The sequence below is a fragment of the Podarcis tiliguerta genome (genome assembly GCF_965153285.1).
Source record: "Podarcis tiliguerta genome assembly, chromosome: Z".
Taxonomy (NCBI): domain Eukaryota; kingdom Metazoa; phylum Chordata; class Lepidosauria; order Squamata; family Lacertidae; genus Podarcis; species Podarcis tiliguerta.
The window spans coordinates 30,807,166-30,821,443 of record NC_139553.1 but is presented as its reverse complement, the minus strand read 5'-3'; the positions used below and the strand labels follow the sequence as shown (position 1 = coordinate 30,821,443).

The 14,278-nt window shown below is 43.1% G+C and overlaps 1 long non-coding RNA gene across 1 annotated transcript; it reads right to left on the bottom strand.

Annotated features, from left to right (window-relative positions):
- Nucleotides 1–458: 458 nt before the first annotated feature.
- Nucleotides 459–3,805, bottom strand: LOC310669864. The gene is made up of 3 exons (XR_014507434.1): nt 3,701–3,805; nt 2,820–3,267; nt 459–1,841 (listed from the first exon to the last, which is right to left on the bottom strand). It is a non-coding gene; the product is annotated as an uncharacterized lncRNA (long non-coding RNA).
- Between the last annotated feature and the right edge of the window lie 10,473 nt (nt 3,806–14,278).

Sequence of the window (14,278 nt, the reverse complement as noted above, 5' to 3'; positions counted from 1 at the left end):
CCTCAGTCTTATCTTTATTGCTCAGTCCTCTTCTAAAGCCATCTCTTGGTCCACATCCTCTTAGCATGTGAACAAGATCTCCATGTATCTGATTGTGAGTGAAACATTCACTAGTCCTCAAGCATCCAGCAGCCACCACACATCCTTCACAACTCTGTGAGTTATTATGGCACACTTCGGGGGGTTTTAACCATCCCAAGGCCACAAGTTGCGTTTCATGGTTGAATGTGCATTTATCAAAGGACATAAGCCAAGGTAAAGGGACCCCTGACCATTAGGTCCAGGTGTGACTGACTCTGGGGTTGCGGCGCTCATCTCGCTTTATTGGCCGAGGGAGCCGGCGTACAGCTTCCAGGTCATGTGGCCAGCATGACTAAGCCGCTTCTGGCGAACCAGAACAGCGCACGGAAACACCGTTTACCTTCTCGCCGGAGCGGTACCTATTTATCCACTTGCACTTTGACGTGCTTTCGAACTGCTAGGTTGGCAGGAGCAGGGACCAAGCAATGGGAGCTCACCCCATTACAGGGATTCGAACCACCAACCTACTAATCGGCAAGTCCTAGGCTCTGTGGTTTAACCCACAGCACCACCTGCGTCCCTCATCAAAGGACATAGCCTTTGTTAAAAACTGATTATTGCTGCAAAGCATACCTTGATTTAGACTTTGTTAAATAATGGAATATATAATTATCCATAATAGGGGCTTCCAATCTGTGGTCTGTGGACCATCAGTGGTCCACAAGTTTCATCCAGGTGGTCCGTGGCGTGTCTGCATTTAATATTCATATTGGGTTAAAAAAATAAAATTCAATTGCAATGTAAATAAGAACTTAAATGACTCAAAGATGACGAGTGCTGATAGAGGGGAGTCAAATGGGTGCGGTACTTCATCCTTTTTCATTTCTTACCCTTTCCTTTTACTCTCTTTGATTTTTAGAGTAAAGTGTTTGTAATTTATTGTCTGTCTGTCTGTTTGTCTGTCTGTCTGTCTGTCTGTTTGTTTGCCTGTCTGTCTGTTTGTAAATATGCTTAAATAAAACATTAAATAAAAAAATATAATTCAAATTGTAATATAATAAGATACAATGCATGGAATAAAAGAAGCAATGACAATACAATTAAATTAATGCAGCACCTAGTACAGTACATTACAATGGCTACTACAGGTCAAAAAATCATTGAGTGGTCTGCAAAGACTCACAGTAATTTTCATTTGGTGGTGGTGGGAGTTTGGGAATCACTGAGCTATAAGATAATTATCCCTCAAAATCTTTAAAAAATGTATTTTTTCTTGAGAAGTAAACATTAATGAAGTGTGGTGTGGGCCAAGAGAATAAAATACAATTCAACCTGTAATTATATGTAGGCTTACCTGGGAGTAAGCCCAAATGAAAACAATTTGAGTACACATGTACAGGATTGCACTGTTAGCCATTCTGGCAGAATAGTAATGCCTGTGACTACAAACCAGAATGATAAGAAAAATAATCTGCTGGTAGTGGATCTGCTGCCATGAATGAAATGTTGCTTGCCTTCACCTCTGTTCTTTTTGTAAACCAGCAAATATTTCAAAACACTATAACTCTCCAGTGCTCTCCTGAAAAAGAAACCAAATTTGAAGTACTGTTGTCCCTGGAAACTGCCGCCATTCAGGGAATGGTGAGTAGGAAACAATATATGTAGGCCAAGTTCAAAATCAATTAGTCTAAAATGAGTAACAAGAAAAACCAGGAATGTGTAAGGTTTAATGTAGTTCTGTTCTGCAGTTTTGGTTGACAGCGGAAGAAGGTACACTGGTGGTAGAAGATAGATCAAGATATACAGTATTTCTGGGTGATCTGCAGAATAGAAGCACCAGGGAGTTATGGGAAAGTAAAACTGCAAGTTAAATAATAATAATAACCAGGGATTAATTTTTTTTCAGCCAGAACTCACCAGAACTCAGTTCTGGCACTTCTCAGGTTCCATTGCCAATCTAAGAGAACAAGTTAATGGAGAGTTCCAGAACCTCTTTTTTTTTTCTTATAGAAAAATAGCACTGATAATAACATATCTCATTCTTAACCTGCAAAACATCCATATTGCTTGTGCCGAAAGTTCCTTTTTTATTTTTATATATTGTCTCTAACAGTAAACAATTTAATAGCGGAACCAGCCTAACCTAAGGATGTGTGAGAAAGGGAAGATGTCTTATTTCAGGCAAAGGGAGGGAAAGGAAATATATGAATATAGAACAGGAATGCAGATAACCATTTTTTAAAAATAAAAAAAACAATAAATGCTCAGTGATGCAGATTTGAAATAAGGAAATCTAAAATATAAAGAAACATTCAAACACATTGTGATGCATAGCGCTTCCTGTTTTTGTTACCCCCCACAATTAGCTGTTAGACCAAGTTGGCAGTCCTTGAATTTCAGATTACTTAAGGATGCCAAGGTAGCATCATCATCCAAACAATTGTTATGAATGTACTGGGGTTAGACTCCCCTAAACCCAATAAATTAATTAATGTCAGAATCTAGATAATATTTGGGATACTGATGCAGAATAGAATGTCCTGACCCTCATCCGAGGAATTTTGGAGGGTACGTCACTGAGTTGTCACCATGGTATATTAAAGCTGTTCTACTGTGGTGGCTATTTTATGTTGGGCAGATGGAGATGTATCTATATTCTTGTATGAAGTTTGCATAACAATAAACAGCCATTACTTCATTTTGGGGTGGGGGGAAGTTAGGGTATAGAAGCTTTAAAATAAATGCATCTTTTGCTTAAGGATATATTAAAAAAACCCACACACACACACAAAACCCACCTGCAATCTCCTTGTTCATGTTGCTATTTTCACACACTGCTTGGATAGGATACGTGAATAGGTGGCAGCAGCAAGGATAACTCAATTGGTAGATCACGTGACACTTAATCAGAGTTGTGAGTTCAAGCCCCACGTTGGGCAAAAAGATTGCTGCATTGCTGGGGTTTAGACTAGATAACCCTCGTGGTCCCTTCCAATTCCACAATTCTATTATTCTAAGGAGGGGAGGAACAGGATATCAACAGTAGGAACCTTTGCTTGCGTATGTAGGGTTGCCACATGTCCTCCTTTTTCAGGAGTAAAATTTCTGCCCAGGTAGATTTTTCAAATTTGCCAAAATGTCTCTGGCTATACTTTCTGGATGAGACATAGACATAACTGATGGTTGAAGACTTGTTTTCCTCTTCTCTTCTCTTCTCCTGACCCCCTCAGCAATATATCACAGCTTCTATAGTGTGGGATACAAAGCTGTCAGTCAAGTCCAACATTCCGAGAGGACTAACTGCCTCTAGGTGGCAGGCAGTTTTGTCAGTTGATCGGTTGGTTGGTTGGTCAGTCGGTCATTGCTGCAAGGACTATTAACTGGTAACTGCTCGGATGCAGTCTTCTCATGACTCACTTCTATCTAGTATATAGTTTGTCTGTTATGTAACCTAAGCCTGCCTTCAGGAACAACTGTGTAAACCTGAATGAATCTGATAGCAAAGTAGTTTATGTTAATATGATTCATGTGTGTTTTCTTTAAGAGGGACAGAAAGGGATTATCAACCAGGAAGGTATAATTATTGATAGGACTCAAATGACTTAGCAACCTGCTTGTCACTGCATAAACTCAAACAGGGGATCATTTAAACTCTGCTAAATTATATAAACGTTCCCACATATAGCCTACATATAGTAAAGGTAAAGGGACCCCTGACCATTAGGTCCAGTCGTGGCCAACTCTGGGGTTGCGGCTCTCATCTCGCTTTATTGGCCGAGGGAGCCAGCGTACAGCTTCCGGGTCATGTGGCCAGCATGACTAAGCCGCTTCTGGTGAACCAGAGCAGTGCACGGAAACACTGTTTACCTTTCCGCCAGAGCAGTACCTATTTATCTACTTGCACTTTGACGTGCTTTCGAACTGCTAGGTTTGCAGGAGCTGGGACCGAGCAACGGGAGCTCACCCCATCACAGGGATTCAAACCGCCAACCTTCTGATCGGCAAGTCCTAGGCTCTGTAGAGGTATTTAAAATGAGAGTCGTCGTAGTGTCCTCTTTTATGCTCTTCAAAATATGGCAACCCTATGGGCATGGGCCTTGGCAGCTGTTGTCCTACAATGCTAACCTCTGATGCCAGCTTTGAGAGGAGAGACTGTGAGCGGTTTCTGGGAATGTGCTTATTCTCAATGTGTGAAGGCAGGGTGACTGTGCAGTGTGACGTCCTGGAATTCCCACTGTTGCATCGTGCTGATAGGTGCTTTCCCTACAGGGGAAAGTAGTGTGCAATGTTGGGTTTGGTGAGTAGGGGTAGAGTTTCTAAGGATGGGTTGACAGAGGGGTTGTGTATGCTAGCTTTTGCACCTATGTTATGTGCAGTTGACCGCGCTGTTGGGTGAGCATGGGACCATGATGACATTGGCCAACTTTGATGCCATTGCAGTGGCCACATAGCACTGCAACGCCATACAACAGGCATAGGCAAACTTGGCCCTCCAGATGTTTTGGGACTACAACTCCCATCATCCTTAGCTAACAGGACCAGTGGTCAGGGATGATGGGAACTGTAGTCTCAAAACATCTGGAGGGCCAAGTTTGCCTATGCTTGCCATAGAATTTCCATACAGTAAAAAAAAAGGTGAAAGACTCCTGGAAGGTAAAGCCCAGTTAAAGGCGACTATGGGGTTGCAACGCTCATCTCCGCTTTCAGGCTGAGGAAGCCAGCGTTTGTCCACAGACAGCTTTCCGGGTCATGTGGCCAGCATGACTAAACCACTCCTGGTGCACAGAGGACAGTGATGGAAACCAGAATGCACGGAAATGCTGTTTACCTTCCTGCTACAGTGGTACCTATTTATCTACTCATGCTAGTATGCTTTCAAGCTGCTAGGTTGGCAGGAGGTGGGACAAAGCAACAGGAGCTCACCTCATCATGGGGATTGAAACTGTCAACCTTATGATTGGTAAGCCCAAGAGACTCGGCGGTTTAGACCACAGCGCTACCCACATGCCATATGCAATGCCATAGAATTGCCATACCCAACAGGTGCAAACAATAGGCCCCTTCCTTGCCTGTCTCTTTGTGTGTGTGCACATGTGTGCACATGCATAAGTTTGTATGGATACGTGTCTAGATATATTGGGATTTAAGCTGAACTGAATTTCTTCCTCAAGGCTTCTCAAGCCACAATAAGTACTGTATTGTATAACAAGTGGAAGTGAAGGCACTCCCTCTTGTGGCCTAAGAGGGAAATGGGATTTGAGAGCCCAGTCATTCATGGGGTTTGGGGCAGCAACTACCTGACAGGAGATCCTACTGAGGTTATTATATTGAATTGTTGCAGTATCATATCAGCCAATTGTTGCAGTATCATATCAGCCAATTGTTGCAGTATCATATCAGCCAATTGTTGCAGTATCATATCAGCCAATTGTTGCAGTATCATATCAGCCAACAATGCACCATGTACTTGATTGTATTTGGTGTCTTTGGTTGTTATTTACCAAGAGTTAATTTGAATATGGGAATATAGAAATAGAATGATATTGGGTAACTAATATGTATGACCAAGTTTTTGAGTATTGAGTGTTACCAGTCCCTGTTTATATAAGATGTACAGATTAACTAAATTGTTCCCCTTAGTTACAAATTTCGATAGAAAGTACGTATAATTTACATGTGTACATACATTTAATAATAAAAAAAGTTTGTGTGTGTGTGTGTGTGTGTGTGTAAATGCAACTGTAGAGACTATCCCACCCCCATTCAGATTGGCTTTGGGAGAGATGACTCACCCTTTCCTTCTACTGTCCCCACTTTGATCAGAATAGCTCTGCCCCATCTCCGGCTCCTTTATTTACCCCCCCAGGACAAAACAAACAGGTATTATATGGGCAAGGGAGAAAGCAGCCTAGAGCTTTCTTCAGGGCAGGAGCAACAGCGTCACAAACCAAGGACCCAGAGAAATTGAGTCCTCTTTGCTCCGGCAAGTGAACAATAACAAGGCTTTCAATGTTGGGACAAATAAAGATGAAGAAGGTTAAAGAATGAGAAAAGCAATCAAGCAGATGCTAGATAGCTTTTTATTTTGCTTGATGATGTTCTGTACCCACATCTGAAATAGTAACTCTTATTTGCAAGGTTTCCCCCCTGCCCCTTTCTTTTCATTTTTATCAAAAGCTAAAGGTTTCGCTTGAAAGATCTTTCATTAAAGGTCAACGGTTGCGCAACTCAAACATATTTCAATAGAGCTTACAAGCCACTCCAAGGAAACTATGCACAGGACCGCTGTCATGTTGATACTAATAAATTGGGTATTATGGTATGTACCGCTGTCATTTGGCTTGTGTCCTCATGTCCTTATGTGCAGTTATAAATATATTGATGACATTTAGAGATTTGAGAAAGCAGCAGCTGTACACAGAATGCCTCTTGCATGTAAACATGCTGAGGCTCCGGAAGATAAGAAAGTTAATTAAAGGAAATATATTACTCATAGGAAAGTTCCAAGTTCTGTCCAACTTGCTCTTTGTTGTCAGCGGGATGGGCATACAAAGATGGCAGGTCTTCCAAGGTGAGGATGAAGAAGAAAAAGAAGGGGAGGATTAGGCAATGAAGTCAGCATCCCTGAGAGTCTTAGTCTAGCACCTAAGGCAGTGGTTCTCAAAGGGTGTGCTGCACCACATTGGTGTGGTAGGAGAGGATGGGAAGTGTGGCAGAGGTCCCGTTATCACATTAGAACATGTTCTATGTTCTATGTTCTAAATCAAGCACCAATGTCTTCCAATGAATTTTTTTTAATAATAAAAAAAATCAGCTTGACACAAGCAAATTTTTATTCTTGAAAGCGTGGCCCTGAGAAAAAAGTTGGAGAACCTCTGACCTAAGGGAAGGTCAGCACAGGTTAAAGGACAGTATAGTAAATTTGGAGTGTATAATTTGTTGTTGGAGTGGCATACAAAGGATGAACAAGTTAAATCGGTTATGATTGATTGGGCAAGAGATGTGGGACATAAGATAATGATGGAGGATTGGGAGAGGCTATGGAACAAAGCCTCTGCTTTAAAGGAAAATTCACTGCATTAAAGGAAAATATTATGAAGATTATATATAGATGGTACTTAACTCCTGTTAAACTAGCAAAGATTTATCACAATAGTGATAACCTTTGTTGGAAATGTAAAGAAAAAGAAGGTAATTTTTTCCATATGTGGTGGACTTGTCCCAAGGTGAAAGACTTCTGGGAGAAGATTTACAATGAACTGAAAAAAATGTTGAAATATACATTTATTAAGAAACCAGAGGCCTTTCTTCTTGGAATAACAGGTTTGGAATTGCCCAAGAAAGATGTTAAATTATTTTTGTATGCCACAACGGCCGCCCGAATATTACTTGCTAAAAATTGGAAAACACAAGAACTACCAACAGTGGAAGATTGGCAGATGAAGATGATGGACTTTTTGGAGCTAGCTGACCCGATTGGAAGTATTGGAAGAAGAGGAGTTTCAGGAGGACTGGAGGAAATTTAAGGACTATTTGAACAAATATTGTAATATAAAAAATTAGAAAGAACTTGAAAGAAACAAATAGGCCTAGGACTAAACTAAGCTATAATTAAATAAATGGGATTTAGACTATTAAGAAATGTGAATAAGATGGACTATAACTGGAAATTGTTTTAGTTTAATAATGATATTGGAAAGCTGTTACCTTCAACTACAAGAAAACTCAGAAGGGAGGGACTAGAGGAAGTCAACCAAGATGTTTAAAAGGTTGGATTTGTAAAGAATTAAGTCTGTTGTTATTGTTTATCTGTTTATTGTTCCTTTTTTCTTTTTCTTTTTTTCTTTTTCAATTTTCCTTTTTTCGTTCTTTGATGTATTCCCCCCCCCCCCCCGTTTTTGGGTATCATTCTGCTTTGTGGTTTTTTTTATCACTGTGGAAAATGTAATAATTTTTTTTAAAGAAAAGTATAGTAAATTTGGAGGTTCCTCTCACCATCTCCTTTCTCCCCATGCAGACCTACCCTCCTCTAGACAAGCTGAGTTGTATTCCAGCATGTCAAACACATATCTCAACACAGCTGCCTGCATTTTTTGACTTTCCTTCAGCTGTGGGGACTTCAGAATTTACCACAGTGCCCCCAACCACCACTCAGAAAGGAGAATACTGCTGATCTGCAGCATACAATGAACCTATGAAACACTTTTAAACCTCTTTTGGTCACTTGTGTATCTATTTGATTATGTCCTTCCCGGTGGAAGCTTTAGCGGCTGAGGGTTCTTCAAGATGTGCAAAATTCACACACACACAAAATTGTTGCTATCTTGCCCTTCCAGTGCAACTATCCCATCACTTTTCTAGCTACAAATAGTCCAATAAGAAAGGGATGGAAAATTGCACTGCAAAGTGCAGGATAACAACCCCTAGCTGGCACAAACATATCAGGATCAATGTTCAGTATACAGGCAACATTGTAAGACCTCGGCACAAGTTTTGTCTGAACCTATCAGCATGAATCCTCAGTAAAACACTGGTTTGGAAGCTCCCTGAACCTTGGGATACATGTGGGGTTAAACCTAGATCAAATGGCACTGCAGCACCATTGGTACTCCCCCTCCAAGCATATTGGACATTTATTGGGGTGGCAGGGACCACTGGGACTGAAGGGGGCTGCCCCCTTACTACTAATTTCATGGCATTGGGACATCACTTATCCCTCTTGCATAATACATTTGCACAAACAGAACTGATCACAGTCCCTTGCACCATTTGTGTACCATTTGTTAAAAACAGGAACCAATGTTCGGCATTTTCCTGTGAATATTAAATACAAGTATAGTAACACAGAGTTAACCATGCAAGTCAGCACTGCCCACTTTACAAGTGAAAATAATTTGCTTGTTTCAGCTGTTGAGTAACCAAAGGAGCCCCTTTAACGTTGGGTTCTCCCAGCACCCAGGCAGTCCTATGGTTGGGGAGAGGAAAACTCATACACAACTATGTAACAAGCGTCTAAAAGCAATTTATATATTTTATTTCAGGTTATTTAATAATAATAATAATAATAATAATAATAATAATAATAATAATATAATTTTATTTGTATCCCACCCATCTGACTGGGTTGCACCAGGCACTCTGGGCTGCTTCCAACATATATAAAATCAATAAAACATTAACAATTAAAAAACTTCCCTATACGGGACTTCCTTCAGATGTCTTCTAAAGGTTGTATAGTTACTTATTTCCTTGACCTTTGATGGGACAACATACCACAGGGAGGGTGCCACTACTGAAAAGTGAGGTCACAGCAAGCCCTCTGCCTGGTTCCCTGTAACCTCATTTCTCAAAGGGATATAGAGCCAAGGCCATTTAGGGCTTTAAAGGTCAGCACCAACACTTTGAATTGTGCTCAGAAGTGTACTGGGAGCCAATGTAAGTCCTTCAGGACTGGTGTCATATGGTCCCAGAGGCACCAATCTGTTGCTTCAGTTTGCTGTATGGCAGGACCAGCTCAGCTGCAGGAGCTGAAGGTGGGGAAAGGTCACAGATCAGTGGCAAAAAAACTGTTTTGAATGCAGAAGGTCTCAGGTTCATTCCCCAACATCTCCAGTTAGGATTGGGAATGTCCTCAGCCTGAAACCCTGGAGAGCCTCAGCTAGTCCCTGAGGGTAGTACTCAACTATGATTGACTGATGGTCTAACTCAGTATAAGGGCTCATCCATACTTTTGCTTGACCTGTATTTCAATCATATTATGTACCAATTAATTCTCCTGGGTCCAACAGACTTTCTCGTTGTTTTGCAGTTGTGCATTGTGAAAATCTTATCTTACAGGCTGAATCAGATGAGCAGAAAATCCAAAGAGATTTTGCTTACAGTTTCTGCAGCAGGTAAGATTGTTGTTTTGTTTTGTTTTGTTTTGTGTTTTTTGCAAGGCACAGTCCTGGAATAAGAAGAAAAGACCTTGGTCATGGGGGAATTAATCAGTACAAAATACAATCAAAATACGGGTTGAGTGAAAGCGTAGACGTTTCTATGTGGGGAACAGCTTAGCTTCAAACTCCTTTGCACAATTGGATGCAAAGAAAAATGAAACCAGCAGAGGGCATCTAAGTCCAGCAGAAAAGGCAAGCAGCTGCTGTGTGTGCAAAACCAGTAGATCCCACTCCTAATGCAATTTGACTGACCCTTCCAGTAGCATACTTAATGACTGATTTGAATGGTGATTAATGCCCGTGCAGGTAGTGATTAGAATGTCAGAAAGGGACAGCTGTGGCTACATGGTTAGGGAGCCAATCCATGAAGTTTGTGGTGTGGGTCCTAGCCCTGGGAAGCACCCCTCCCATTCTTTGAGAGGAAAAGTGCAGCTCAGTGGTGGAACACATGCTTTGCATACAGAATGTCCTAGGTTTGATCCCTAGGGGAGGGACAGGTTGCTCCAGACCTTTACCAGACTGCTGGCTCGCCTACATGGAGTTCCAGGGCACCTATGGTAACTAGGTAAAGGTAAAGGGACCCCTGACCATTAGGTACATTCGTGGCCGACTCTGGAATTGCGGCACTCATCTCTCTTTATTGGCCGAGGGAGACGGCATACAGCTTCCGGGTCATGTGGCCTGCATGACTAAGCCGCTTCTGGCAAACCAGAGCAGTGCACGGAAACGCTGTTTACCTTCCCGCCGGAGCAGTACCTATTTATCTACTTGCACTTGACTTGCTTTCAAACTGCTAGGTTGGCAGGAGCAGGGACCGAGCTCACCCCGTTGTGGGAATTCGAACTGCCAACCTTCTGATTGGCAAATCCTAGGCTCTGTGGTTTAACCCACAGCGCCACCCTCGACCCATAACTAGGCTAGTGCTTAAAGACAAGGCTGTAAATGAGCCTCCTTTTTAAAGGTCAGGCTGATGGTGACTTGTTACTTGGTTTATTTTCTGATGTAATGCTTATGGGACTCTCTTCCAAGGGAAACCAAGCAGACTCTGTCTCTGGGGAATTTTTAAATTAAAAATGGCCAACAGGCTTTTTTTTCTGCCAGAAAGCAAGCTAATATGCTTCCATGTTTCTAGTTTACAAACTGTTTTATGGGCATCACCGTGTTGTTCTAAGGCAAGGATGGGGAACCTTTGCCTTGGCAGATGTTGCTGGACTACAGCTCCTATCACCCTTAACCTTTGGCAAAACTGGATGGGGCTGATGGAAGTTGGAGTCCATTGACATCTGGAGGGCCACATGTTCCCCGCTATTGGTTACCTGCTTTGGGTTCTCATTTAATAATAATACTTCAAAAGTACATTGCATAGCACATGTGTCAAAGCTCAGCGGCAGAACTGCTGGTTTCCTTGCAAAAGGTCCCAGGTGGAATCTCCAGCATCTTCATCTAGCAATGCAAATGTCCCCCAACCCCAGAGAGACGATGCCTATTGTTATAGAACTAAAGTATCCAGCTTGCACCCACACTTTTTTGTTTGTCTGTGTTTAATTTTTCTGCGGTGGGTGCTGTTGTTTTGCCTGCTCTTTTTGCTGGCAGGGGGAGGCAGTTCTGAGGACCACATTCCCCCCCTCCCCGTGGAATGCATGTTTTGTGGTGCCAGTGACATTTTCTTTAATTTCCCAATGTGCCCCCAGGCCCATGAAGGCTAAATTAGACAGCAATGTAGTAAATGGACTAGGAGTCTGACTTGGTATAAGGCAGCTTCTTATGTTTGGGGAGAGCAGGAATAACACCCCCCCCCCCCGGGCTGCCTCAGCTACAGGTAGGTGACCAAATATTCTAAAGGCCTGAATACACTTTGCATTCAAGACTCAGTTGTGTGTGATCATATTTACCTTGATTGTTTTGTAAAACATTAGGAGCTGAGGGGGAGCAATCAGGTTGGGGCCTATGGTGTGTAGGATGATGTACCTAATCTGCCCTGCAAGGTGAGCAAGGTGAACATTTTATTGTTCAGGGAAGGAGAACCTCAGCTCCAGAATCTGAATGTGGCCCTGCAGGCCTTCAGTCTGGCCCTTGGGACATTCCCCAGTCCCACACGGCCTCTGACACTAGAGGTGGATCACAGCCATCATCTGTTCAGCCCAGCATCCTTTAATGCTTCCCCCTAGTCCACAGTTCTGCTGAACCCCTCTTCTCAAATGGCCAGGAGGCAGATTTCTTCCTGCTGCAAAAAGCAACATGGCTGGGGAGGGGGGGGGGATAATCACTGGGACCATGAGGCAGGACTTTGGGGAGCAAAAATCCATCATTTCTCTCAGCAATATGAGCAAAGTGGGGTGGGAGTTGGGGTGGGTGGGTGGAAAATAGGCAAAGACATCAGAATAAGTCTTCCCCCCCTCTCATTTTGAAGTAAGTGAGCAGGATAGCATCTAAAGAGGAAGTTACCTAACCCCACCACTGATGCAGAGGAGTCCCTGCTCACATAGTATGGCACTAATTCTGATCATTGCCCCGTTTTTTTTTTCTAAGCATACAGTTTGGTCCTAAGCTATACCCGGGGAAAGTGATGACGTTTCTTCCAGGTAGGGCCAGGCTGCCTTAAGCTAGAGGTGGAGAACCTGTGAGCCTTTAGATGTTGCTGGACCCCAGCTCCCATCAGCCAAAGCTACCAGGGCCAATGGCGAGGGATGATGGGGGCTGCAGGGTTCCTTGTTGCTTGCATAAGTGGACTAGGCAGCTGTTTGCCACCATTCAGGAGGCACCAGTCCTGTTGCAGTCAATGCACACTGATAGAGATCCCCATGCTAAGTGGGAGGGATTTTTTTGGCATCTTTTGCAAAGTCAGAGGGGAATTGAGGGCTCCCTAATTTACCTAAGGCAGGAAAAAACCTGGGCCCGGCCAGCAGGCTCATTTGCTCAAGTAAGAATTGATGTCCCTTACAGGGCACCACCTCCAGCGCAGGCCATAAGCTCAGTCTCTCGGATTGACAACGAGCATCTTTGGCATTGCTTTCAAGCAGGCCATTAAAGTGGAAGAAGAAGGCGGAGGGGTGGAAAAGAAGAGAGACCCCAATGGGAGGGGCACATCTCTGGGAAAATGGACAGCCGTCTCTGTGCTATAGATCACACGGAGGCATCCCTCCCCGAAGAGACGCAAAATGGAAACCATTTACGAGAAAACTCTGCCTCGGATGATTTATGGCCCTCGGCTCTCTGGAGCCACGTCTCGGAGAAGGTCAGCACTGCAGTGTGGCTGGCGATTCCTCCCTGCCTTCCCCCCTCCTTCCCTTCCTCCCTCATCTTGTCTCTGAAAAAAAGAGTCAGTATGGGGAAATGGGTCATCATACCCAGGCCAAACTGAAACGGGTTTAGCCCCTGAGCATGTACTCAGTATTAAGGGTCAGTCCTCCTGGAGTAAGTGGGGAGATGATAAAGAACATGCCAGTTCCTCTGAGTATACAGAGAAGGGATGGATGAATCTGGTGGTTTGAATTTCTCTCAGGTTCTCGTTTTTCCTATCACCTCCACATCACTTTGAAGTTGTTGCTGTTTTAAATTCTACGTGAGATTTCCTAAGTATTTTGGTTTGTGTTTCTTTTTTTGGCAAACTATTTATTTTGCAAAACTAATGCAATCATGTATGGTGTTTTCATCGATATGTAAGCCTTTGCACACTATTCACCTATTTTGCATGTTGTTGGTTTTTACCTATTCACACTTATTTTACATGTTGTTGGTTTTTACGTTGCAAAATTTGGAGAAATGCACACTGCCCCTGGCAGTAGCAGTGGAACGTACTCATGGCTATTAGCCATTGATATCCCCATGCATCTGTCTACATCCTACCCAAGGCCAGCCTATGCATGAGGCCAGGTGAGGTAACCATCTCAGGCAACAGGGTCCTGGTGCTGATTTCTCTCCCCCCCCCCCCTTGTTCCTGATGTAGATCTTCACTTACCCCTTCTTCCCTGGTGGGGAGGGTGAGGGACATCATTTTGGGGTTTGCCTTGGGTGCCAAAATGTCTTGGGGCAGCCCTGATCCTTCCTCTGTCATGAAGCTTCCTAGAATTGTTTGTGAGAGGCAGAGCCATGTCTATTGAAGTGGTATAGGAGTGTCTTAGATGTATGCATATAGCTAAACTATGGAACTCACTCTCAAAGGAGGCAGTGGTGGCCACCAACTTTGAAAAGAGGATTAGGTGAATTCATGGAAGACACAACTATCAATGACTACTAAGCACAATGGCTATGTTGTACTTTCACAGCCATAGGCAGCAATGCTTTTGAAAACCAGTTGCTGGGAATCGCAGGTGGTCAGA